The sequence below is a fragment of the Psammomys obesus genome, unplaced genomic scaffold, assembly GCF_907164565.1.
Source record: "Psammomys obesus unplaced genomic scaffold, mPsaObe1.curated_primary_1811, whole genome shotgun sequence".
NCBI lineage: Eukaryota > Metazoa > Chordata > Mammalia > Rodentia > Muridae > Psammomys > Psammomys obesus.
In genome coordinates, this window is record NW_026596057.1 from 10,012,260 (window position 1) to 10,037,404 (window position 25,145).

General features: G+C 44.8%; 1 protein-coding gene across 1 annotated transcript in view; it reads right to left on the minus strand.

Annotated features, from left to right (window-relative positions):
• Kiaa0040 (KIAA0040 ortholog) overlaps positions 1–19,748 on the minus strand; it is a 33,736-nt gene extending 13,988 nt beyond the window's left edge. Inside the window, exon 1 of the mRNA XM_055624365.1 lies at positions 19,396–19,748. The gene's annotated coding sequence lies outside the window, so the exon portion shown is untranslated. The remainder of the gene's footprint in view (positions 1–19,395) is intronic.
• Between the last annotated feature and the right edge of the window lie 5,397 nt (positions 19,749–25,145).

Below are 25,145 nucleotides of genomic sequence, written 5' to 3' on the forward strand. Positions count from 1 at the left end.
AGATTTTAGCAGGTTACTATATGAATGAATGAAGTTAAAACCCAGAGGTACTGAAAAAGAAAGCAAGAACCTTACTGGACATGAATCAGTCTTTGAGGTTACTGGGGAGAAAATATGGAATGGAGGGTATAAATGGTGAATACTGGTCAGGGCTCAGGCTGAACTTTGATGATAATTGCCCACTCATTTGGTACGGTCCAGTCAGATCTTCCAGCCACAAAATTCATTTGAGAGGGAAATAATGACCATGAAAATCCCATTATCAGAAAAGCAGTAGGGAGTGGTATATGCTTTATCAACTCCTAAATAATCACCTACCTTCCATGTGCTCGGTTACAAAGAGCCCATTGTAGCTGGGACTTCCAGATAACAAGGGAACCTTTCCTAATTACGATATGCTCTATTCTGGGTTCAGCAGAAAAGAAAATTAAAAAGCTCCATTTCACTTCAGGTTCAAATGAGTCAATCTCTCAATCAATCAGGTATTAATTAAGCCATGCTAGGACATACAGGGAATGTCAGAGATAGCCTCTTCTTGAAGACAATACCAGGGAAATAATTAGTGAATGATTTAGGAACAAAGAAAAGAGCTTAAAATGGATTTTATTTAGACTTTCTTTGATTTCTATTATGAAAAAAACAAAACAAAACAAAACAAAAAACCCCAGAAGGTCTAGAGCCTCCAATTCCTTGACTCTTCCTTATTTCTCACTGTCTTGTTTCCTTCCCTTTCTCTTCTCATCCTGATTGTATTATCTCCAAAGGGTTTGTGCGAGAACAGCTTCATCCTTATTGGTCTGTTCTCAGGCATGCTGCCTGGAAAGCGTGTCTCTCCGATTCCTTGAAAGGTCCAGCTGTGCTCATGTGGCAAACGCAGAATCTCCAGCCCATGGCAAGTCATAAGGAAGACATTTCCGCAGCCAGAAAGTGCGTAGTGAAGGGCCTCATCTCTTTGGCCAACACGGTAGAGGGGGTCTGGGAGCATTTGCTCTCACACTTTGTGCACAGCTTTTCCCTCTGGCACCTGGCTCAGAGGGTGGGGTGCTTATCCATTGTGCTGCAACACTTGGCCCCCAGTCTGGCACAGTGCCTGGTGGAATGCGGACTGACAGCCTCTCCTGAGCGACTAACGAGGGGACACATTTCTAGGTGGAAGGAGTCAGGCGATGTGTAATGCATCTTCACGCAGTGGGTGCCTTAAAACCATCCTGAGGAGTACAAAGCAGCATAGTAGTCTACAGCAGCCTTTTCCCAACAAATCATTTTGTTCTGATCCCATTTCATCAGTTTGTCAGTGAATTGGATTAAAGGGTGCATTGATCAGCTCCCAGGAAATTAGGGCTGGTACAGTTGGCTCTCTCTCTCTCTTTCTCTCTCTGCTATCTTGCAGCTTTTATTCCCATCCATTCCTTACTCTGTTCTCTCACTCAGCCCTCCTGACCTCCAGGGTCAAGTTTCTTGGGAGTTTGTTTTATATGTCAGTCTTTCTCTTCTTGGTTTCAGCTGGAATACTCACTTGCTTTCATTTGACCCAGCTCCTGACTTACATACTTCAGAAGGCCCAAGCTTCCAAACAGAGCATTGGCAAATGCCTTAGGATCTCAGAGAAACAGATGATCTGGTGAATCAAATGCTACCATTTGCCGAGTTCTTGCCAAGTGCACAATTCTCTCCTCTTCTGTGTGTGCACTTGTTATTAGGCCTTTACATTAGGATGATCTAATTCAACAACTCAAGATAATTCTTTTTATTTCTATTGAGGAAACTGAGGTCATAAGAGATTTTAAAAAATATAGCCAAAGCCATTGAGCTGCCAAAGGGCAAAATGAGGTCCAATCTAATCCCAGCTGAAGGCAAAGTTTCTGCTGTAGCTACTCTCCTATGTGATCACCACCCTCAGGAGACCAAGGACCTGTTTTGTTAGGATGATGGGTTCCCACCCAATAATTCCCTGAAACATGTGAGAATTCCCACTTGTGCCATATCCTATGGAAAAACCCAGATGGTATGTACATTGTCATTTTAAAGGGCTCATATTTTCAATATTTTTAAATATATATGTGTGTGTGCGTGTGTGTGTGTCTGTGTGCCACATACATGCAGTACCCACAGAGACCAAAAAAGGGCATCAGATCCCGTGGGCTCACACAGATGGTTGTGAGTCCCCTGATGTAGGTGCTCAGAACTGAATTTACGTTCATTCTCTACAAGAGAAGCAAACACTCCTAACACTGCACCATTTCTCCAGCCCTAATCAGCAGGGCCACCTGAATTTGAGCTAGGGACCTTCCTGATGCTCTATCCCTGAGCTCTATTTCCTGAGTGGCTCACATTTTAACAAGACCACACATGGCATGACAACACTTCATATGTCAGAAGGCGATAGGCCTCCAAGGCATGAGACTCCATGATAGGCATAACGCCCACTTGCATTCCAATAGTTATACCCAGCACATCTATGCTTTATTGTTATGGTGATTAATCACTATTCTTCCCTTATATAAAATCCTCCGTTTTTAGCTTGCCCTGATATTGAGCTGTACTAAGGAAGGTCCCATATATGCAAAATCTGTGGAGCTTGAAAAGGGCCAGAGTTCTCGCTGATCCCTGTTCCATCTAATCCTGTTCATACCTGGTCCCTGGGAACATTTAAAGCTTGCAACCTCAATTATAAAGATCCTGGAGTAGGGACTGCATTACATATTCTCTGTACTATCATCTCTATAGAGAGCCACACAGCAGCTGGGAAATATAGATGGGGACAAAAGGCCAGCCTGTCTTGGCAGCAATCACCTGGTTGACTGAGCTTCCTGTCTGGTTAATCAGAGGAATGATAACGATGAGGATCATTCCCAGAGGAGTTAGTACACATGGAGATATCCCTGGGCTTAGTACATAATACTGGTAGAGGGTTGAAATGCAAAGAATGCTAAGTTAGGAGTCAGAGGAAACAGGTCTAGTTCCAGTTCAGTTGCCCTCAATGTCTTTGACCTTGGACATCAGTTAAGCTTTTGTCTGAGAAACAAGGTTACCTGCCTTGTATATCCCTCAAGACTCTTGTGAAGAACAGACAAGACATGGGAAAGAACATCAAGAAGGGGGATAAGAGCTCAATCTAAATGCCAGGTAGTGGCATTTTAAAGACATACATGAAAAGGATGGAATTAAACCTAGAATCAGAACCCTGAGCTTTTCTTCCCAGAGTAGGGCTCCACTCTCCACCCCCACCCCCAGGTCTCTTAGGAATCTCAGTTATGAGGAGCTGTATTTCCAAGGATCCATGAGTGCACACTGATACCATGTACACTTTCGTTCATCCAATCTGATTGCATTCTATTCTTAGTCCACCCAAAATCTGTTGTCATGGGTATGGTGAAAGGCCTCAGCTACCCAGCTCTCATTTTCACTCTTCACAAGTGTTCTGTGAAAGTTTGGAGCCAATTTTTGTGGGTGTGGTAAAGAAGCTAGGTGAGGTTTTATTTTTGGAAGGCTCAAGCCTCTGAGGTCATCTGTGAGTTAGGAGTGGCTAGGGTGGGGTGGTGTCATTTCTGTTCCATAAATAAAAGGAGAGTTTGGCTCCTGGGGGAACTCCAGCCACTGCTGCATAAGTCTTCCAACGTCACATCCTTTAGGAGGAAAGAGTGTTATTTGACAAACCAAGAGAACAACCAAACACTTATGTGACTTAAGGGCTCTTTCATAGGTAGCAATTAAAAGATAGGCCTTAAATTAAAAGTCACATAATTCTTCTTAATACCAGAGAAGGGTATTTAGAGTTCTTCAAACTGCAGCACTAACAGAATGACAGACTGATTTCTTTTTTTCCGTAGTGATGGGGGAAGGGTTTACAGGCTAGAAACTAATGATGTGGCAAAAATATACAATTATGTGACTTGAAAGCAGTTACTGATAGGGTTCTATTTTCCTTTCCATTTCCTCCCTTCATTTAATGTTAACAGAAGTTCAGGGCAATTAAAAGTCAAATGCTGCCTTATTACAGTGTTAAAGCTTAAAATGTCCATGCCAAATCAGGGGGAATGAACAGAAAAAATAATCATTTCAATAATAACTCACTCCTGTGGAATGTTTAGCATGGTAGGCCGCTTCTGAGTCACCGGGCTGTGGGTCACAGCCTCCTTGTCCCATATGGTGAGCTGTGTACAGGATGAATACTCACCTGTCCTCAGCATGGGTGGAGACCTACATTCCTAACAGTGCACGGAGACTTTTTCCTTTTGATTATTTTGATAAATAACAGTAGATAAATTCGAGGAACATATATTACTGAGCTAAGATATTGCTACCAAGTGTCAGGCAAAGAGTTTCTTTTGCCCTGCCATTCTAGTAGCCTTTCTTCCTAGAACGGCTATTCCTTTAGTCTCAAATGCACTGCCTCCTGGTTATCTCTACCAGCTTCGCCCCTCCCTGATCTACTCTGAATACCAGACATATGTCTGAAATGCCTTTTCCAAAGGCAAACACAGTTACAGGAGTCCTAGTTTATCCAAGGCTCTACTTTCTGCAGTTCGAATACCCTGCCATCAAAAAAACATTAGTGAGAAAATTCCAGAAACCCACAATTTACAAATCTTAAGCTGTGCATTATTCTGAGGATTGCCATAACATCTTGCACTGGCCAGTTTTTACATCTTGGCGTATGAATCATCATTTTGTACTGGGTCATGAGATTGACTGTCAAGGTATGATAGTGTTATATTCAAATAAGGTTCACTTAATAACAGACTCATACAGCTAGTGTACGGATATTGACAATTTTACTATTATAAATATATATATATATATATCTTAGTATATTATGATTACTCTATTTTATGATTTTTACTGTTAATGTTTTCCCACAACTAATTTATAAAATAAAATTAATTGCAGGGATAGATAGTTAGAAGATAGATAAAACAAGCACACACAATTATTATTTTTACCTTCATCTCCTCACCTAGCACTTGTTCCAGATGGTCCAGATCTTATTATCCCTGGGCCTTCCTATGGTGTGGCTATAAGGTGGACTTTCTGTAGACTGGGCACTAGCCTTTAGATTTTATCCTTCCTTAGCATTCAGAAAGCATGGCTTATTAGATCAAAGGTCATGCTGTTGGATCTTAAAGGAATAGGAAGGTCATGGGAATACTTAATAGAGGAGAATAACGTGACTAGTGGGTCTGGTCCTGCCTGTTAGAAGGCAAGGATGGCTCTTGACTCAGAGCAGCCAGGTAGGGGAATGTTTTGTACTGCTTATCAAAGTGAGCAGTTAGGTTCCGTGATGAGACGTCTGTGGGTCCGAGGCCTCCAGCTTGCATTTGACTTCTCCCTGGTTTTATTAGCTTTATACTCTTATGAATTTTCATGAGTCAAAGTCAAAATCTAGCCAGTGGACCGCATAAGACCACAAACTCACAGACTGAGGCATGAGGAGCAGCTCTGTATGTGTTATTGAGTATGTGTTTTGGGACAATCACTCAGCTGCTCTGGACCTCAGTTTCTTTATCTCCAACATGGGGATAATCTAGAAGACTCTACAAGAAAGTCAGACTATGCATTGTTTCTTTAGAAGATAGCTGGGGATACAGACACTATCCTCTCAATCCTTTGAAGAAGGTCTAACGGTACTAGGTGGTACATAATTCTTCCTAAAGACAGACATAGTATCACCTGGATGTGAGGACCTTCTCACAGGGTCCTTCAGGTGAAGCAGGTCAGACAAGTGATGTACATCCTAGGCTTCTGGCAACTAAATTTTCAAAGTCAGGATTGGTATCATTCTGGTAGATGAAGGCACATGACAAACCACAATGACAGCAACAGTCACTCCTTGGTTCTGCTCAGCCCCAGAGCAGCCTGGAGTTCTTGGAAATTTTCAATGGTAGGAGATCTCCTTGAATTCTTCCCAGAATGGAAGGGTAGGCATCACTCTGCCTAATTTCAGGGACGTTCTTCCTGCCCGGGTAGTAGACTTGAGGCCTACTTGATGTGTAGGTGCTGGGAATCTGGGTCCTTGTGTCCGCAATGACTCTGGGTTTTCAAAGACTAACAGAGCATGTCCACCCCGTTGAGCAAGTTCTGACATGCACATTCCATCCATTACTGAGAGGCGGTGGGGCTGAGAGCGGAGGGAGTGACCCCTGAGCTAGCGGCTGCCCTCTGATTGTTTGCTAATGTCTGTGGGTTAGAGAAGTCTCATGAGTCTACCTTGGGCTGTTTACACTGCAAGCACCATTCTTTACACTTGAAGAGGCTCACAGGACTAATACTTACCTGTGCCAATGTAAAATGCCTTTTGAATTATTTCTTTGTAGATGCATGTGGATTTCATGTCAAGAGTGTTAGTTAAGTCTCTACTATGTGATCAGCGTATGTTAAAGGACAGGAGGGGCAAGAGCTATGACTTGGTTTTTAATCTTCAGTGGGTTTCTCCATGAACCTCAGAACACTGCTGGTTCCTCTTTTACTTTGCCAGAGGGTAGGTCAAGTCCTGGTGCCTCGTAAGCCTCGGGTTTCCTACCACTATCAGGAAAGGCAGTAATGGCTTTGGCTTCACTCATCATCCAGTATCAATCCTGAGACAAGGCAGTAATAGACATGTGGATTCTGTGTGATTGAAAAATGCCATGCAGAGGAGGCTTTGCTGTTTTGATGCAGACATCTTCTGGATCCCTGGCTGGCCTCCAACTTGTTACGTAGCCAAGAATGACCTTGAACTTCTGACCTTCATGACTCTACTGTACCCCACCATTCTTCCCAAACCCACTGAGTTTCTTAGTCTGCTCATCTTCTAAGCCTCAGCTAAAACCTTGTTCCTCTTGGGAAACTTCCTGGGCCATATTAAAGGTTGGAGTACCCGGCTCTTTGCCCTCTACTGTCCATATAGTTTTCCCACAGCCCATGTAAGGGTAATTTCTTATTCCATTGTTTTTCCTCCTTTTCACATAAAATCTACTCCCATCGTATGACACCCCCCCCCCCTTTCTTGACCTTCCCAAGTGCTGGGATTATAGATGTGTGCCATCATGCCAGGTTTTATGCTTTGCCAGAAGAATCAAACCTAAGTCATCGTGGATGCTAAGCAGGCATGCTACTCACTGGGGTACATCCTTGGTTTCCCAAAGTAGTGTCCAAATGCTAAGCTGGAGTCAGCAAGTGCCCCAGTGTCATTCTATTAGACCAGAGAGATGGATATGAGCATAGGTTCTAAAGTGGGATGGCAAGAGGAGGTGAGCCTGCGCTGGTCCATGTTTGAATTTAGTCTTTACAGGAGGGCTGAAAATGCTGATAAGGGAGGGGTGCTCTGGGGTGAATTAAGACTATGTGGGAAAGCTGCTACAGAGGCACAGGGGGCAGCATGCAAAGAGTCTGAGTAAGAACTAGCAGAGAGGAAACCTGAGGAAGTATGGGAAGCGATACTGGAGACTCTTGATAGAGGTTCAGTGCAACGAGCCTCACAAAGGTTCTAGAAGTTGCGAGCAGAGGAAGCCTTGTAACACCATTATTTCAGTGTCCCTTATGAATGAAAGGACATTTTCCCAGAATTCAGGATTACCCAGTATTAAGCAACCATCCCTGGGCCCAATGGCAGTCTGTCCTAACCAGATATGCAGAGTAATAACATATGTTACAATGAAAAACTGTTAATAGCACACTTTCTCCCTTAGACAAAGACCTGATTATGACCTGAAATGAAACCTCACCGTGCAAATAAGAAAGAAGCTGTTGTTTGTCTCCTGATTCCTTTGGAAAAGGGTATGAGAGCTAAGAATACCAGGGCACTCACTTCTTACCTTTGAACTGACACCCATATGGGCTTGGGTTTATTTATGATTGAATTAAGTACTATTAAGACCTTACACTTAGAACATTTGGAATTTGGGATCATACAGCCCAGGCTGGCCTCAAACTGGAACTTTTTCTGCCTCTGCCATCCTAGTGCTGGAAGGGCAGACCCATAGTGTCACACCTAGCTCAGGGATTGTTAATGGATCCTGTAAACGTTTGTCCTTTGGCGCTCTGTAAAGTAGGAAAGAGAGGGATAGCTTGCCCTGTCTCACAGGTTCGTAGAGAACAAGGGTGTGTTCAGAGTTGTGAAGCAATTGTGTAGACACAGGAAGACAGGTTGTAGTTTTGGGTCCCAATGTGACGCACTCCTCACTATACCAATTCCTGAAAAGCAACAATAAGGGAAACAAGCAGCAGCCACCAATCTCTTTGGAAGTTTGCGAAGGCTTCCCTGTCTCAAATCTGAGACATGGGGTTCCCCTTCTGCTTTGGGGTCTCATACAAGCTTCTCTACCTATACCTCATCATTGCTCCCAATGGACAGTAATATATGAGTGAATTCTGTGTGATTGGAAAATGCCCTGCAGAGTAGGCTTTGCTGCTTTGAGGTAGAGTTCTGTATCCCAGGCTGGCCTCCAACCTATTACTTAGGATGACCTTGAACTTATGACTTTCTTGCCTCTACTGTACCTGACCATTCTTCCTAAATCCACTGAGTTTTTTTTTTTTTTTTTTTTTTTTTTTTTTTTGTTGTTGTTCATATTCTAAGCCTCAGCTAAGTTCTTGTTCCTCCTGGGAAACTTTCTGAGCCATATTTAAGGTTACAGTCCTGGCTGTGCCCTGTACTGTCCCTATATTCTTGCCAAGCCGATGTCAGCATTATGGTTATTTCTTATTCAACCATTCTTCCTTCCCACATGAGATCTACTCCCATCATCAGATCCCCAATGTCTGGGACCTATTTTGTTACTGGGACATATTTACTAGGTTAATACATGTACACCTTTTCTAGATGAGAAAACTCTGATGCTTATTGAGATTAAATGACTAGTTCAAGGTCTCACAGTTATCAAAAATGCCATGGCAAAATTTCTACCTGTGAATACTTGGAACTCTTCCTTACCTACACTGATGTCTAGGTTCACACACAGCACTGTAGCCAAAGGAAAGATGCTTAGAAAAAAAAGCACGCAAATTGGAATGTCAATATTCTGCACCTGGAGAACTCTTTTGGTCTGGTCAATGCTTAGAGTGAGATGTTCCTGGAATTCCCAGAGTAGGTGCACTCTACAGGCACAGGTGATTGGCCTCATCGGACACTGGCCTCTTCATGGGACACCATGTGAAACTTTAAAATGACCTTACTTGAAGGGGGCTGCTCCCATGTTGCAGGAAGCCCCTGCCTGCTCATGTTCTTGACATGTCTGTGTTCTTGAACTGATGACATTTCACACAGTGACTCCAGCTGCCACACAAACTGAGTCCAGGATATGTGTGTATGTGTGTGTGTGTGTAGTATCTAACTATGCCATTGCTATTACTACAAAGTGTCTGCTTCCATTTTTCCTAGAGAGACTCTCTTTGCTCTCTTCTATCTTCCATTATTGAGCCTGGATTGTTGACATCACTGAGGCTGAGGAAGCCAAGAGCTGCCATTTCTGCTTCCTGCGGTACAGAAGTTTATTTCAGTTTCATCTTGCTACCTACTATATAGACGAAGGGCATCTCTCTTTTCTAAGACTTTTCAGAAAGTGCTGTATGATGACAAATAAACATTCTACCCTCTCTCTGGGTAAAAGATTTAAAACTGAACTGAAGACAGACTGTGTTTAGGAATTTGTTTCTTCCTGGGGAACTTGGTGAACACAGGGGAAGCACCATAAGGCAGGATTAGTTATGTGCCCCAAAGGGAATTCAAACAAATGGTTCTGGGACCAGCAAGGCAGGATGAATCAATCTCTGTAAGAATGAGTGGAAGGATCCAGGCAGGTGAGCTTTGATGAGGCAGCAAGGATGGGAGAGAAAAGTGAAAACGGCGTGCTCAAGAAGAGAGGTGGCCCTGAGGAAGCATCCAATTAAGATGGCTCAGGCTCCAGCTCAGATCTGGAGGTTTCCAACCTCCCTGTTACTATGACAATACTCAACCAGCTTCCTCTTCTGACCTCCTCCTTCCCGGGCCTTTCTTCAGCTGTTTTAAATGCCAGGGCATTCCAGGGAGCAGCCTGGCACATGGCAGAAATTTCAGGGCTATGGCCTATGGCGGAGACTATTAGGAAACTTTCCTTCTCTCCATATTTCATGAACTGTTATGACCTGAAAGTCCAGGGATGAGGAATCACTGCTGTCATACCAGGCCTGAACCACTTTTATGTTTGATCAAGGAAGTAGACTGCTGCAGGAAAGCTTGAGTGAGCAGTGGTTGTTTTTCTGTATCCTCCCATCCCCCACCCCAACCATGTTCTATCTCTGTGTACATCTTTAAATTGGAGCTGTCACAAGGCCGTCGGCAACTGAAACTGGTTTGGTTCAAAGGGATTTGCTCTCTCTCTCTCCACACAGACAGACAGACATACACACAAATACTCATACCCTAATACACACCCTTCCCAACCCCCACCACACACACACACACACACACACACGCACATACCCACACACAGACACATACTACTTACACATACACCCTTCCTACATACATATTCATACATACACATCCCCTCACACACATCTTTCCCATACCCACTTCCATACACACATATACTAACCCTCACACCAAAACCCATACACAAATACATACCCTCACACACCCCCTCCTCACAGCCACATCCATACACATATACTCAACTCCACACCCATATACACCTACCCAAACCCCCATACGCACACGTACCCTCACACAACCCTCCCCACACCCAGATCCTTACACATATACTCACCCAATTCCCATACACACACACACACACACACACACACACACACACGGTTGGGGTGGGGAAGAGAGAAAGACAGGGAGACAAAGAGAAATACACACAGAAAGACACACGTACACACACCCACACTGAAAGAAAGAGGAGGGAGAGACAGAGGAGAGAAGGAAGGAGAGGGAGAGAGATCTTACACAGCAGCACTGCCAGTATTTAACATAAGTTTGTGGAAAGCAAATGAGGTTTGGGGAATACCTGGACCAGCCTGTGGGTGTGAGCTGAGAGATGGGAAGTGTGTAAGATGGGTGTGCCCAGCGAAGGGGATTTCTGTGCTTCTCACTTCCAGCTCTCCAGTTAGCAGAGCGCCCTGTTTGTGACCCTATATGGCTTCAGTTTCTCTTTTGGAGGACAGCCTGGGTCAGTCCTGCCTGCCCCAACTCTATCTGAATATAAAACATCTATTGACATTCCCCCTTCCCTTGGCCACGTGTTTCAGCTATAAAAGGAGGCTAAGGACAGCCCCTTTGTCCTAGGATTGTTGTGAGAATCAGAGAAGTTAAATACATACACTGTGGTTACAACATTGTAAGGACAAATGCTCAATGAGTATTAGCTTTGTCCATCTGTTTCCCATGTAGGGTTTGTCCCTGGGGTCTCTGCTGTGTCCAGTGTCAGGGAGCTGGGGTGTATAGAAAGGACCACAGCGATGAGTCCAGTGTGTCACGGAAAGATGGCTTTCACATTTCAGACCAGGGGAGGAATGTAAAACTGCAGCAAAGATTGACTCTTGAGCAGCTCCCACCAGGTAGGGGTGAGAAAAGGAGGATTTGGTAGCTTGATTTTTCTTTTGGAATCTTGTGTAATAACAGGGAACCTGCTAGTTGAACCCCTCCTTGCCTCCTGAACAATTCCCAGAAGATGGCTGCTCTCCTGAAAACACATGTGCTTCTCTTGTCTCTTCTCTGCTGAACACTGACCTCTTCCTTTAGGCGTCTCATGCCCAGTTTGGTACCAGCACATGCAAGGTGCTCATAAATGATTTGTTTTTGAGGAATGGAATGATCGACCCCTTATCGTTTGGAGAGATGGAAAAAAAATGGAGTTCAGAGTTTCTTTGAGGACTTCGTAGGATCAAGGAATCTGATTAGCTTTCTGGAGAGCTAACCCAGGAGGAATAAAGGAGCTGGTGGCAGGAGTTCCAGAAAGACACCGCCCTGACCTGGACAGTGAGTGAACGTACAGCGGCAACAACAGTAGAGACAGATTCCTCCTAGGGAAGATGCTTCTCTTAGTCCTAGATGAAGCCCGGCAGGTGATTGCAGGCTCCAATGTGATCGGCCCCCGGAAGGTACAGTTTGAGTCTGTTTTCTTTTGTTTTGTTTTGTTTTGAAAGTTCCCTACAGCCTCTAGCACTCTCTCACACACAGAGGTGTTTAAGAGATGCTTGTGCATTAAAAAAAAAAAAAAATGCAGCTGGAGTCATGCCACCTGAGGCAAGGCCACCAGGCTTCCTAAGAGTTTTCACCATTTTCCCTTCTCAGAGGGGAGCTGAAAATGAGTGGTCAAAGAAAGTGAAATATCCAGTTCTCACTGACCCTGGAAAGATGGGTGAGACCCACTTTTCCTTTCCTTTTCTTTCTTTTTCCTTACATAGACTCACAGAATGTTGGCAGCACAGGGCTTTAATCCAACCACTTCAAAGGCAGAGGCAGGAAGATTTAGATGACTATGAGCCCATCCTGTCTACCTGATAGTCTTAGGGCTACCTGGAAGACCTTGTCTCAAACATCATGCCCCAACACCATCCAGAGGGCGGGTGGGGAAGACAGGCTCTCACTGTGTAGCTCTGGCTGGCTTAGAACTCAATAGGTAGATTATGTTGGCCTCAGACTCACAGAGAGTGATCCCCCTGCCTCTGATTCCTAAATTCCAGGATTAAAGGTGTGTGTCACCACGCCTGGTGATGCTTGGCTTTGGGAGACCCTCTAGACATGGCAGAAAGCTATGCCTCCCATATCTGCTGGCTGAGGCGTATATGGCTGTGTAGTCATAAACCAGGAGTCCAAACAACTCTGAAATTTCTACAACAATGGGTTTAAATATCTCTCACTAAAAGTTAAACTCAAAGCCATCAGAGACCAGGCATTGAAAGTTATGCCACACATTATGATATACTTTGGCACACAGTGATTTTGTAAGATGTGGAGAAAAACATGGAGAAAAGGAAAGTAGTTCGACAATTCCTGAAAAAGTTAAATATGGAATTATCATATGATTTAGCAATTCTACTTCCTGGCATACACCCCAAAGAGCTACAAACTGGTGTTCAAGGGAATCCTTGTATGTACATATTCCCAGCAATAGTTGAAAGGAGAAAACTCAAATGACCATAAACCGATGGACAGATTAAACAAATGGTGGTGCATATATATATAACAGAACCAGATGAGGATATGAAAAGAATGAGTGCTAATCGAATCCACAACACAGCTGAATCTTAAGAACATGCCAAGTAAAAAAAAAAAATGCCAGCCATTAAATGTCATATGCTGCATATATGAAATTCCTGGAACAGGTAAGTCCATAGAGGTGGAATACAGGCCAGTGGTTGTCAGAGACTGAGAGCACGAAGCACCCAGGAGAACCAGCTTAATGGCTTTCTTTTGGGGTTAATAAAACATTCAGGGTGTAGGTAGGAGTGGTAGTTGCATGGAAATTGCCATTGAACTGCTCGCTTTATAATAGTTAATTTTACATAATGCTCATTTAACCTCAATGAAAGGTACAGGAGATGATACAACATTTCTTGAAAACATAGGATGGTGCAAGCCATTATTCTTAATCATTTCCAATATGAGAGGTTGAATGGCCACACGTCAGTGATGTTTTCCCTTTACTCTTGGTCCCATCTTGAAGGAATAATATTTTTAAAACACTAAACTCTTGTTCCTGGAAAATGTCAGCCAGGAACAAATGACCTTCCCTGGATGGCACGTGTCCCACAACTGTCTCCTCCCTTGGCCCAGACAGGCTGAAAGAGAGGTATTCTTTTCATGGGAAAGTGGCGCCATCCATCCACCATAAATTAAAAACTCCAGCTCGTTCCGCAGAGAGACTGGTGAAATAATCCTCACGCTGAGAAGAATGCTGTCATTGGAAGTCAGCTCGTATGTTGTGCCACCCGGCAGGGCATTGCTTTCTTTCTGACCCAGAGAAGGCTTTGGTCCAAATATCCCACGGGGGCAGTGTCTGACTTTCTAATTTGGAAGCCAGAAGATCTCTAAGCAGGCTGTGTCTAGGTGGGGTGGCCAGCTAATATGCCTCCTTTCCTGGAGTGGGCTTCATTTCTGGATGGTGGGGGTCAGGCACGTGACCAGCCTGGAGGCTTTCATCTAGGCCACTCTGTGCTAAGCTGGCAACTGTTAACTCAGCAGACTGTGGGCCTCAGGCAGCAGGTAATGTTTTAGGTTAGGAGTGAAAAGTGGAGAGAGCAAAGGGAGGGTTGGAAGCCCAGGGGTAGGTCTGTAGGACTAGATTTAAGAGTGATGCACTCTCTTTGTTCCCTTTGATCCTCCTTTGTGTAAAACTGAAAATCAAAAAAATATATTGTGATGTGTTCATTAGGCAATCTGGAAGGCAGGAGGCAGTGATGGCTATTATCTTTGAGTGCCTCAAATTCTTAGCAGGATCCCCCTGAAGAAAAACTATTGAGAGACTGGTGTGCACACAGAAGCTCTGTGGAGCCCGGAAAGATTGGGTGGACATTTGTTTACTCCAATGTCCATGGGAAGGTCACTTTGACTGCAACTAGTTCCTGTGTGGTTTCGGACTGGTGTGTATGAGTAACTGGCTGGAGCTTGCAGGTCATGACCAGGGCTGTGGGTGTCTGAGGACCACAGGCAGAAAGGGTATTGAAGGCTTGTACTTCGCCCACTCATGGGTCTGTGTATGAGTCAAAGATGAGGAACTACAGGAAAAGGGAGACAGATTTGGTGTCTTACCTGGGTTGGGGAGAAAACAAGGATGCATCTAACTCAGACTGCTGAGTTCTCTTACTCACAGTTGTCATTTGGGTTCATGCACAGCACGTCCCTTGTATGATTCTGCTCCATTGTACTAACACTGACGGAACTTCCCAGTTCCTGCTGCTTCTCTCCCTGGCTTCAGGCCTAGCCTCTCTCCCATCTCTATATCCTTGACCCCTAACCTTTTCTCTGTCAGAATATTCTGAAGATGGAAAGTTTTCTAATATGCAACTATCTTATCATAGTTGTTCAAATATTTTTCTGTCTTCTGTTAACATTCTTTCTTTTATTAATAGCAAAAACAAGAAACAAACAAGTGAAAAACCCTAATAATAATTGCTTATGGGATTTCCTTAAACCTGTTCATCTTGAAATGAGAGAGTCTTTTGGAAGAGAAAGATAAACTCGGCTGAAAGACTGCCTGGAGGGGAAGTTACAGAGCTAAGAGTGAGGGTAAGCCTGGAGTGGGTTATAAGCACACTTGTCACTTCAAGTTTAAGCCAAGAATGTGGTGATGGTTATGGTTTCTTTCTTTTCTTAGAAACTCCAGGGTCAGTTTGTTTACCATAGTGGGAGTGAGTGTGGACTGGGCCTTGACACTGCCAAAGTCCCTAGAGACCTTCCCATGTTTGTGTGCGGTTCCTTTTAGAACCCACTCCCCTTTCCAGTCTTCGTTGAGTGTCTACCCCACAGCCCCAGATAGCCCTCTGTTCAGAAAGCACTGGACCCTGCTGGGAAAAGGGTAGACATCTGGCTTGTGGCCCTAGGGATTACCCTGCAGATAGTCTGCTGTCTATTGTCCCTTTGCTGCTTAGAGAGGGAAAAGGTCTCTCTGTCACTGTCCTTATCTCTCTCACATTAACCATGACCAGTGTCATGTGCCCCGGTTGTTCACCTGAAGCCTTTCTTGGTGAACAAATGAATTCTATGCTGGTGTCTGGGGAGGAAGGGACACTTCTTGCTGGCCTCCAAGCACATTCTAATCTCTGAGAGCAGTTTTCATGATTATTTGAGGAAACCCAGGAAAGGTTTTAGTTACTCAAGGCACCCGGTGTGTGGTCTTCCCGCACAAAGAGTGTTTGGGAATGCCGGAGGAAAGTTAAAGATAGAAGTTGCAGAAACAGAGGAGGTGGGGATTATTTGGATCTTGCCATAAAAGAGGTCTAGCTGAGTCTCTTCAAGACTTGGGGTTTGTCCCAGAAGCTACTGCAAGAAGATTCAGGCTTCAACTGTGATCTTTTCACTTTATTTCTTCCATCATTTGAGTGCTGTGTTTGTCCTTGTAGACAGAAGGCCAGGTGATGCCGACCTTTGATGGTACTGGGAATTTCAGTGGTGCTTGGGTTCTGGTCCCTCCACTAATGGGCTGAATGACTACAGCACTCACTTCCCCTCCCTGAACCCTGGTTTGTTCATCTTTGAACGGAAAGGGCAGGGCTGGTTCATCTCTGGAGGTGTTTTTTTTTTTTTTTTTTTTCCATTTCAAGTCCCTGAATCTATGGTTATTTCCTCTTCATCAACAAACAAGCTTTGTTCATTTAAAAGTCTTGACACTGACATAATATTCAAACTCCACTATGTTGGAATATGAGATACACCTGAATCTCTTTCAGGATACAGGCTTCATTGGTCAGGGTGAGAGAAAGCCACAAATATACCTTAGCTATAACTGATGTCCAGATTTAGAACTACCACCTACTAAACTGATACCTTTGTGAGGATTAGAAAAAAAGAATAAAAGAAAAAGAGAAAAAAAAAAAGAGTCACTATGGGTTGACTTAGCTGTAAGCCTATCAGATAGAATTCTGGCGACTTTCATCCCCATGGGCCTCAGAAATTCTTATGCAGTGAGCCACCCGCATGTACATATATCACCAGATCATTGTTTCTTTAGGCTCTGTCTCTTTAAGCTGGGCTACTGCTTAAAAAGAAGAAAGATGAGATGAGGCAAGACCAACACATATCACTGATAAGACAAAGAGAGACTTTAGGCATTACTGCCTTAAACTATTTTATTAAAAAAGCACCGTCTAGCCCATGATACTGCTATGCCCTAAACCCACATACCCCATCTGGTTTACATAGCTTCAAGAAGTTATAATAATAAACCCTCACATTTTATAGAGCCTTAAAATTTATGTAGCACATTAAATGTACTTGCTTTTTTATTTTTTGAGTTGGATTCTGAGTCTCTCCACTGCCCTGGTGAGTAATAATTATCTCTGTTATAAACACAAAGGAAATGAAGCTGAGTGAATCAAAGTCTTGTTCAAGGGCAGTTGATATGTGATCAAGTCAGGTACTGAACACATCTGACTAGCTCCATCAAGGTTTTGTTGTTGTTGTTGTTTTTCCTATGCCAAGTACATAAGATATGGATCTGGGCAGTGGCATCAGATCTAAAAGTAATTCTGCAAGAGTCTGGGATCAGTCTCATCAGGCCATTCTCTTCATTCTAATGAAGACAGGTCTTTTACACAGGTAACTAACATTCTGAAGAGGTGGTAGCAGATATTGCAACTGAACTAAATATTCCTCCTCCTCCTTTTTTGAATGAAGGAGTGCTTACTAGAGAGTCGATCACCTAGTTAAATGGATAGGCCATACTTGTGTGCCACTAATCCAGAATTATTTCACAATTTTAGGAATTCCTCTGCCAGGCATTTCGGGAAAGCCTTACCTCTAATCTATCTCCCCAGCCTGCATCCCTCTGTCTCCATTGTCCATGTCTTCATATAGTTCCTCTACTTCTCTTCTCTCTAAGCCAGCCCTCATTTGGCCATTAATTCTTTCTCCACATGCAAATCTGAGAGTACCTTTCCACTACCTAGTAATGACTTAGTATGGCTGGAAAAAGACATCCACTCTTGGCAGCAAAGGATATAATCCCCCTCCCATGCTGTTACTCTAACCTGCCACTGACTTTGTGAAAGCTTTCTCCTCTGCCCATGGTACCTCTTATCTGGGAAATGCTAGTCATTTTCAAGACCCTGGAGTGCTGTCTTCCCAGGTGACCCTTGTGCCATTCTTTGTATGGTTTCACTGTTACTACTATATGATTTTCATTGTTCTGAACTGTAGTTTGTTTCTTAGCATCTATTTGCCAATCTGGGGCTCTTCAAAAGCTGAAACTACCTCATCTCCTCTTCATGGCCCTGCCACATTGCTCATCATACAGTAGGTACAGTCATATTTAGCTAATGGATGGGATAGATGATAAAATTGGTAAAGTAACTTGCTGGGTGCTTATTATCTTTTTGGGTTTGATCCTGAGGCTTTCATCGCTTCTCATTCCATAGGAAGAATGTTGGCAATGCATGAAGGCCAGAGAAATGCTTGTTTTGTAATGGGCCTCTTTCCTAGAACTGTGTCATGGGTAAAGACACAGATGGGGACGCAGAATTTCAGAAAAAGGAAGGCGCTGGCTGAGGGAAGGCGCATCAGTCTAAGCCGTTGCTGGAAATTAATTTTAGCTCAAAGTAGGAGAGACCCTTGCAGACCTCCCCCCCCATAAATCTTAGAATATGAAGGTTTACTTCAAAAAATTACATAAAAAATGAAACAAAACAGGACACAGCTGCACTTAATGTAGAGTTTCTTTAAGTTGCAGGGTTCTTTAGGTGGTATTGGTAAACTTTGTAAAAGGGTTAAGAGCAAGCTATAGACCCATGTAACTTAAGACTTGTTCTCGGTCCCCAACAGGACTTCAGAACGAAGGTCCCTTAACATTAGCTTCAAGTTCTTATTCTCTTTCTGATAATGGGCTCAGCACAACGGGTTTGGCAGGCAGGAGCTCGGGGGACACTTAGGTGCCGTGTCCCTCTCTGAGCAGACTGGGCAGAACAGGCCTGCAGGTTCCCATGGCAGACTGGCTGGTGTGCTCTGGTAAATTAGGGCAAATGCTGGTCTCCACTTTGGGTTCCCTTTCAGTTAGGCAGGACTGGTGTTCACAACAGCCATCTGGCTATCATTTACTGAACTATTATTACACAAATCATTCCTACAAAGCCCTTAAAAAAAAAAAAAAAAAAGGTAGGGAAACAGGCTCTGCTGTGTGCTCCAATCTACCTTCATGGGTGGGAAGAAGATCAAGGGCCATTCAGAGAGTCAGAAAGGTTCAGGAAAAAAAAAAATCTGTGTCACACAAATTATCAGGAGACTCAGAACAGCATACAGGTCTCACTCCACCCCTTGGCTCCAGGCCACGTTTTCAGTTTGGTCAGTTTCTTAGCCCCACCGAATTTATAGTTTCCTTTCGAATGATTAAAGAAAAAACCAAAAACATCCAAACCAGTATGATTTTAGGAGCATCTCCAACACTGACTTTGTGCGATGAGACAGTGTCCATCTGCTCCCTTCAAGTGGCTCCCACCCACCGCTGGTGTCAACTGGAGCTGAGAACTCCACCCCAAACTCTAGAGAAGCCCATGTGGCAGGTCAGGAGAGGGAAGTCCTGAGACCTCTAGGAGGAAAATAAGCTAGAACGAAAGCAACCCGGCAGAGGCTTCTTAGAAATAGCCCCTTTATCTCACTTCTCTCTGGGGCGGATTTCACCCTTTTACAGAAAGGAGTGGGGCGTCCCCTCGGAGGCAGGGACAGCTCCCAAATGCATTTTGAAAACAACGGCACAAAGCACTACAGAAAGTTCGGAAACTCACCTTTGGGACCCCTGGAAGGCTTCCTTCCTGCAGGCGGGACTTATGATCTGCCCGGGAGCTGTCTGAAGTGACTTGGGCACAAGGGCGAGGTCTGGGTCCTTCCTCCAGCCCCTCCCTCTCACTGCCAGGTCCCCGGAGAGAGGCGGCGCTGCGGGTCAGTGGGTGACACCCGCGTGGTGGGGAGGAAAGCGCCCCGGGTGTTCCCTGCTGAAGTTTCACCGGCACCCAGTCCTGCTCCTGGTGTCAGGAGCACTCACTGGACTTCCTGAATCTAGCTGACTGGCTCCACCGTTCCCCAGCCCAGCTCACGCCTTAAACTAGGGCATACACGCCACAGCCACAGCCACAGCCACGGCCCCATGTCTTTCCTCCGGGTCTCCCCGAGGGCTCCCACCCCGCCCCGCGGTGACGTTCTTTTGCCCCTCCGCCCCCAGCACGCCTCCTTCCGGAGGGATTGGACGCCTGAGCTCTCCTTGAGCTGGCCGAGGCAGCTTTGCTCGCAGATGCCATCAGTGTTCCCGGAGAGGTGTAAACTCCCAGCCCTGGCTGTAGGGAAAACATCAGCCTGGCGCTGAGGAATAGAGCCACCGTCCAGGAAAAGCGGTGTCTAAGGGAGGGCGAGCCACAGTGCCTCATCCCCACTAGGTATCCGTGTGTGTGTGTGTGTGTGTGTGTGTGTGTGTGTGTGTGTGTGTGTGTGTTCTAAGGCATCACTTGGGAACCGTCTTTGGCTGCTGACTGAGGACACTGAAGAAAGCCACGGGAGCCACCTGGAGATGTTAGGAGAACGGGAGGCCGGCCGGGACAACTAACTTTAGAAAGTTTTCAGGAGTTCTTCCTTTCCATTTTATGTGTTCTTCGTGTGCTCATATTCAGATCTCTTGGATCTAACTCCGCGCACAAATGTAAAGTCTCAGATAATGGAGAACAGAGAGCTTGCTCAGTGCCTCCAAGGCTTCCGAAGGGAAGTGGGGAAGTATGACGACAGCAGTGGCTGTGGAATACACAGGGGCTTCCCCAGAACCACCTTGGGAGATCTTGCCGTGATAAGGACGTGAGATTCAGCCCATTGGATTGTAGGTGCCAGGCGCGGTGCGGTTCTAGTGGCTGTGCCTGAACTGTCGGGTCTTTTGGCCTTTGTGTGCCTGAATTAAAATGACTGGTGAAACCAACTGTCACAACTGAGAAACAAGAGTGTTTTCTCTGGTTATTCAAGAGAAGCCAGCCGGGCTCTGGTTGAAAGGCCAGAGAAAAATCTCAGCACTCATCCAGGAATGCCAAGAATAGTTAAGAGGTGGTGTGGTCTTCTTTCAAAGGCAGATGGATTAGAGACCTCCTCCCCCCTTCCAAATCCCTGGAGAGAACTTGATCTAGGTCTGTTGTTGGTCCTTTGGAAGCAAATCTCACTATATAGCCCTGGCTGGCCCGGAACTCACAATGTGGGCCAGGCTATGCCTCTTGACTTCTGGAATTAAAGTTGTGTCCATCATGCCCTGCATTGGTCTAGATTTGAAGAAGTGGAAGAATGGTCCCAGAGATCTGATGTCCAGGGATTTAGTGTGGTTGAGTGGATGGTGAAGGGAGGGTCAGGCTCTGAAAGAAGACAGAGATCTTAGAAAAAAAGACAGCCATACATGGACTCCACTAACAGCTTAGGGTGCCTCCATGGAAGGCTCCTCTGCTGTGTTGGATCTGAGGCCCCAGAAGACAGGCTTGGGGAACCTTAAGTGCAAACCTGGTGATTGGAGACTATGCCTCTCCCCCAAGACCTACAGCTTTAAATAGTGTATCATTCTGTCTGGAACCCCACATGTGTGAGGCATAATCTGACCTCCCTTTTGAGCATGGTAAGTAGCTTTTTTTTCCCTCAAGGTCACAGCTAGTATACAGCGGAGCTTAGATCTGAGTAGTTCTGATCCAGCTTACCCCTCACCCATCATTTCATCAGGAGAGAGAATGGCTTCTGTGAAAACTTCTTCTCTGAGCTGGCCTGATGTTCAAGTCTGGGTTGACACCTACCAGGCAGGGGGAAGACAACAGAAACTACTTTTTCCTGAACAACTTTATTGATAGGTTCAGGCTGAAGTGAGAGTCTCATTGCTTCCCAGAAAAACAAAAAACAACATGGAGAAACGATGAACCCAAGGCAGCCAGCATGAGCTCAGTGCTTCGACAGTATGACTGTCACGTATGGAAGAAGAACAAGATGCTTATTTGTAGGGTGGCATCTCAGTGCTGTCGTAGGCCACAGGGAGACAAATTCAGTAAAAGTTTAGGACCTACTGAGTGCCAATGGCTTTGTGGCAGGCAAATTTGAGACCTACTAGATGGCAAAATAGTAGGTGTACTGTCACTGAATTGCCAAGGCTACAGGGTCTGTTCAGGTTCTGACACCATGAGAAAGAAAGATCTGTGGCAGAAGCAAAGAAATGAGCATCTGGCCAGGAGGTTTCCATTCTGTTCTGTTGACTCATCCCTTATGAAAAGGCAAGTCAGAGCACCCACCTCCTGCTTCACCCCTTTGGCAGTGAAATCTCAACTCCTATGAACTCACGAATAGCCCTCAGCAACCATGGTGCTATTCAGTTTTTAAAATCCTCATTAGTTTTCACGTTTTTGGTAAGGATCTTTGAAGACAGTCAGGAGGTTAGTGGACCCCAAGTGGAGTGAAACGGAGCATTAACACATCTAATTAAGGAACAAAAAGCACCCAAATAGCAGGTTTGTGAACCAAGACTAGAAATTTAAACCACTTTTGTGGGTGACCACCCTTCACCAGCTTTAGCACCTGATGGGCTCTGGTTCCATATTAGAATGTTTTGGACCAAAAGCTGTCGGTACCTTCCCAGATGTTGTAGGAACAGACAGGATATTGAACATTAAATTTTTGTCTGCACTGATGATGAAGACCGACTACGCGTGTTCTCTCTTGAAAAAGTCCTATTTCTGACAGGCCAGAGGCAGTGTTGGCAGGCACGGATTCATCTGCAAGCCACCTGTGGGAGACAGTTTCCCATCAGGTCATATGCTCTGAGTGCAGAAATCAGAACCATGTTGGAGAGCAACAGCAAAAGGGGTGCTGTCATCCGGTGGGAACAATTAAACGGCAAATCTTAAATTATTATCACCTAAAACTGGTGCATTCTTGCCTGCAACACTCTGCGTGGCACAGGCATGTCCAGCCTTTGAACACTTCGACACAACAGCGTCATTGACAATATGAACATTCAAGAACCACGAAACCAGGGTACAAAAAATCTGAAATAAAAACACTCGCTCCTCACAGTGTTTTAAGGCAGTTTGTGATTTTTGTGCTAGTCTCCATCTAGAGCTACCCTTGGCCACATGAGTTCTGGGGCAGTTCCTGTGTTGGACAGGCTTGGTGGAGGTGAAAGCAGAGCTAGAAGAAGAAGGCAGAAGGGCAGCTGGCCAGACGAAAGGTTTTAGCGGGAAGTGATGGAACTGCATTGTGGGTAAAATGAGCGCAGACTTGTTTCTCAGCTCCTGGAACGCCGCAGCCTCTGAGAAAGGCAAGTTCAGGACAAGTCGGCGGAAATGCTACTTCACACAGCGGGGTAATGAGTTTGTGGAATGGATTATCTCCCAGAGGTGGCCCGAGCTGGCAATGTAAGTGGATTACAGAAAGCTTTGGAGGGATGTGGGAATGGCAGAGCTGTAACCACCGAGAGGTGAGGAAAGCTGAGAAGTACACCAAACAGGAGTTCAAGGTGGCGCCACAGAATGGACCTCTGGTCTTTGTAGCCAAAGGAATCCTGGCTTCCCACGTGCTTAGCTTTAAGCCAATGGGTGGCTCCAACACTTCGGTCCGTATCTTACAGTGTCTGCAGCGGCTGCTTCCTTTAGGCAGCAAAACTGCTCTTTTTACTTAAGCCTTACTCCTTTAAAATGCGTTACTCTTTCGTCGTTGGCTCTCAACTTCTGAAAAGATTTTGAACGTGTCTCCAGACTGTTTATTATATGTGTCTCTTGCAATTAGATTTCCATCCAACTTTCCTCCTAAATCATCAAATCTGGACAGAAACCACTCTAATTCTGGAAGCTCCTCTGAAGAAAAGCACTAACAATTCAATTTTCTCAGGAATACTTCATAGCGTGTCATCCAAAGTGTCCTCCCTGATGCATGGGAAATGCTGGGCAAACAATGGCTGGCCACAGCCACGGTGACAAATCCTGGCATTGGCGGTGGGGGGGGGGGTTGAGGAAACTCTTGGTCCTCTCATCTGATAACCCACCATCCCCCCCACCCCTCTGCTGCATGTACTCTATGCCTTCTTTAGTGTTCCTATACGTTGTAGGAAATAGCTCTCTGCCCCACCTCCTTGAGAAAGAGGGTGACTCTGAGGGGTGTTTTTTGTATTTCTGGGCACTGAGGTGCTCTGTTTTCACTTTCAGTCTCTGGTTCAGAGCAGCCCCGGTGCTGTTTTCAAAGCAGTTTCACAGCACTATGGCTAGCTGTGGTGAACTGGCAGCCCTGCTGCCCGGAGCCCTTAGATGGATTCAGCTTTGCTTTGTTAATGTAAACAGTGGGCTTCTGCTTCCAGTCTTGGGGCGGGCATATCGGGGCAGGAGAGCCCACAGAGTTCTCATTTTGCCTCCCTTTGTAGTCTCCTTTGTCACCTGCTCCTCTTGTGGGGATGGGTTTAATTATTGATTTACTGAGTGACCCCGCCGTTTGGGGTCTCAACGCCTACACAGAGCAGGTAGAACATTTCTTGTCATTTTGTTGGAGAGATCCCTGGGAAACTCCAGCTTACCCTGCCCAGATCATTCATTTTGGCAGAAGGTTTTGTGAAGGCTGCAACCGATCAAGCTTCTTGCCCCGAGGGCCCATGAAATAACAGTGGCTTTGAAATTTGCTTCCTTGACTACTTCAGTGACTCAGAACATCAATGTTGCCACAAACAAACTTCCTGTCCCCAGGCTGGCTCTTTCATAACAGGTAAAAGGAAGGGCTTGAAGAAAAAAAAAAAAAATGAAATGACGAGAGAGTTCTCATTAACCAGGTTGTAGGAGTGAATTCTTTCTTTTTTAACTACTGTTGATGTATTGCTTTCTTTGTGCCAAGTTCTATACTGTATGCGTCAGTAGAAAACTGTTTATATTGAAAGGTTGCACTCTGTAATTTGGATTTAAGGGCAGTAAGGCTGGAACACTCAAAGAAATTTTCTTAATAAAGGTGGATTGACCAAAATATAGAGCGACAAAAGAATCTGAAATACAGTGAGATGCAGTGAGTGGTCTCTGACTGGGCAGAGCAGGAACAAAGGTGGTGTTAAGACAGTACAAACATGGCCGAACTCCCCGTCCCCCACCCCTCACCAAAAGATTCAAAATAATGAAGGAAAATCACTACCTATAATTTTGCTACTCCCCAAATAATCTAGCATTTTAGCATGGTTTCTTCTAGTCTCTTAGAAGCAGATTAGAATTAGAATTTATATGCAGGTAGTTGATAATTCCAGATTTTTGATAATAAACTGACTACTCTTAAAAAAAAGGTGTGGGGGGGTAAATCTAATGGCTTTTTATAGCATTTATTTGAATAAAGAGAGACTGAATTCAGAAACTCCAATGGGTGAGAAGGACATTATACACTCTAGCTTCTGCTTTTATTTATCTACAGTTTATTTATTTAGTGTGTGTGTGTGTGTGTGTGTGTGTGTGTATGTGTTTATATATGGCATGTCATGGCACAGCCTGTGTGTTGGAGGTCACACAGCTTTTGGGAA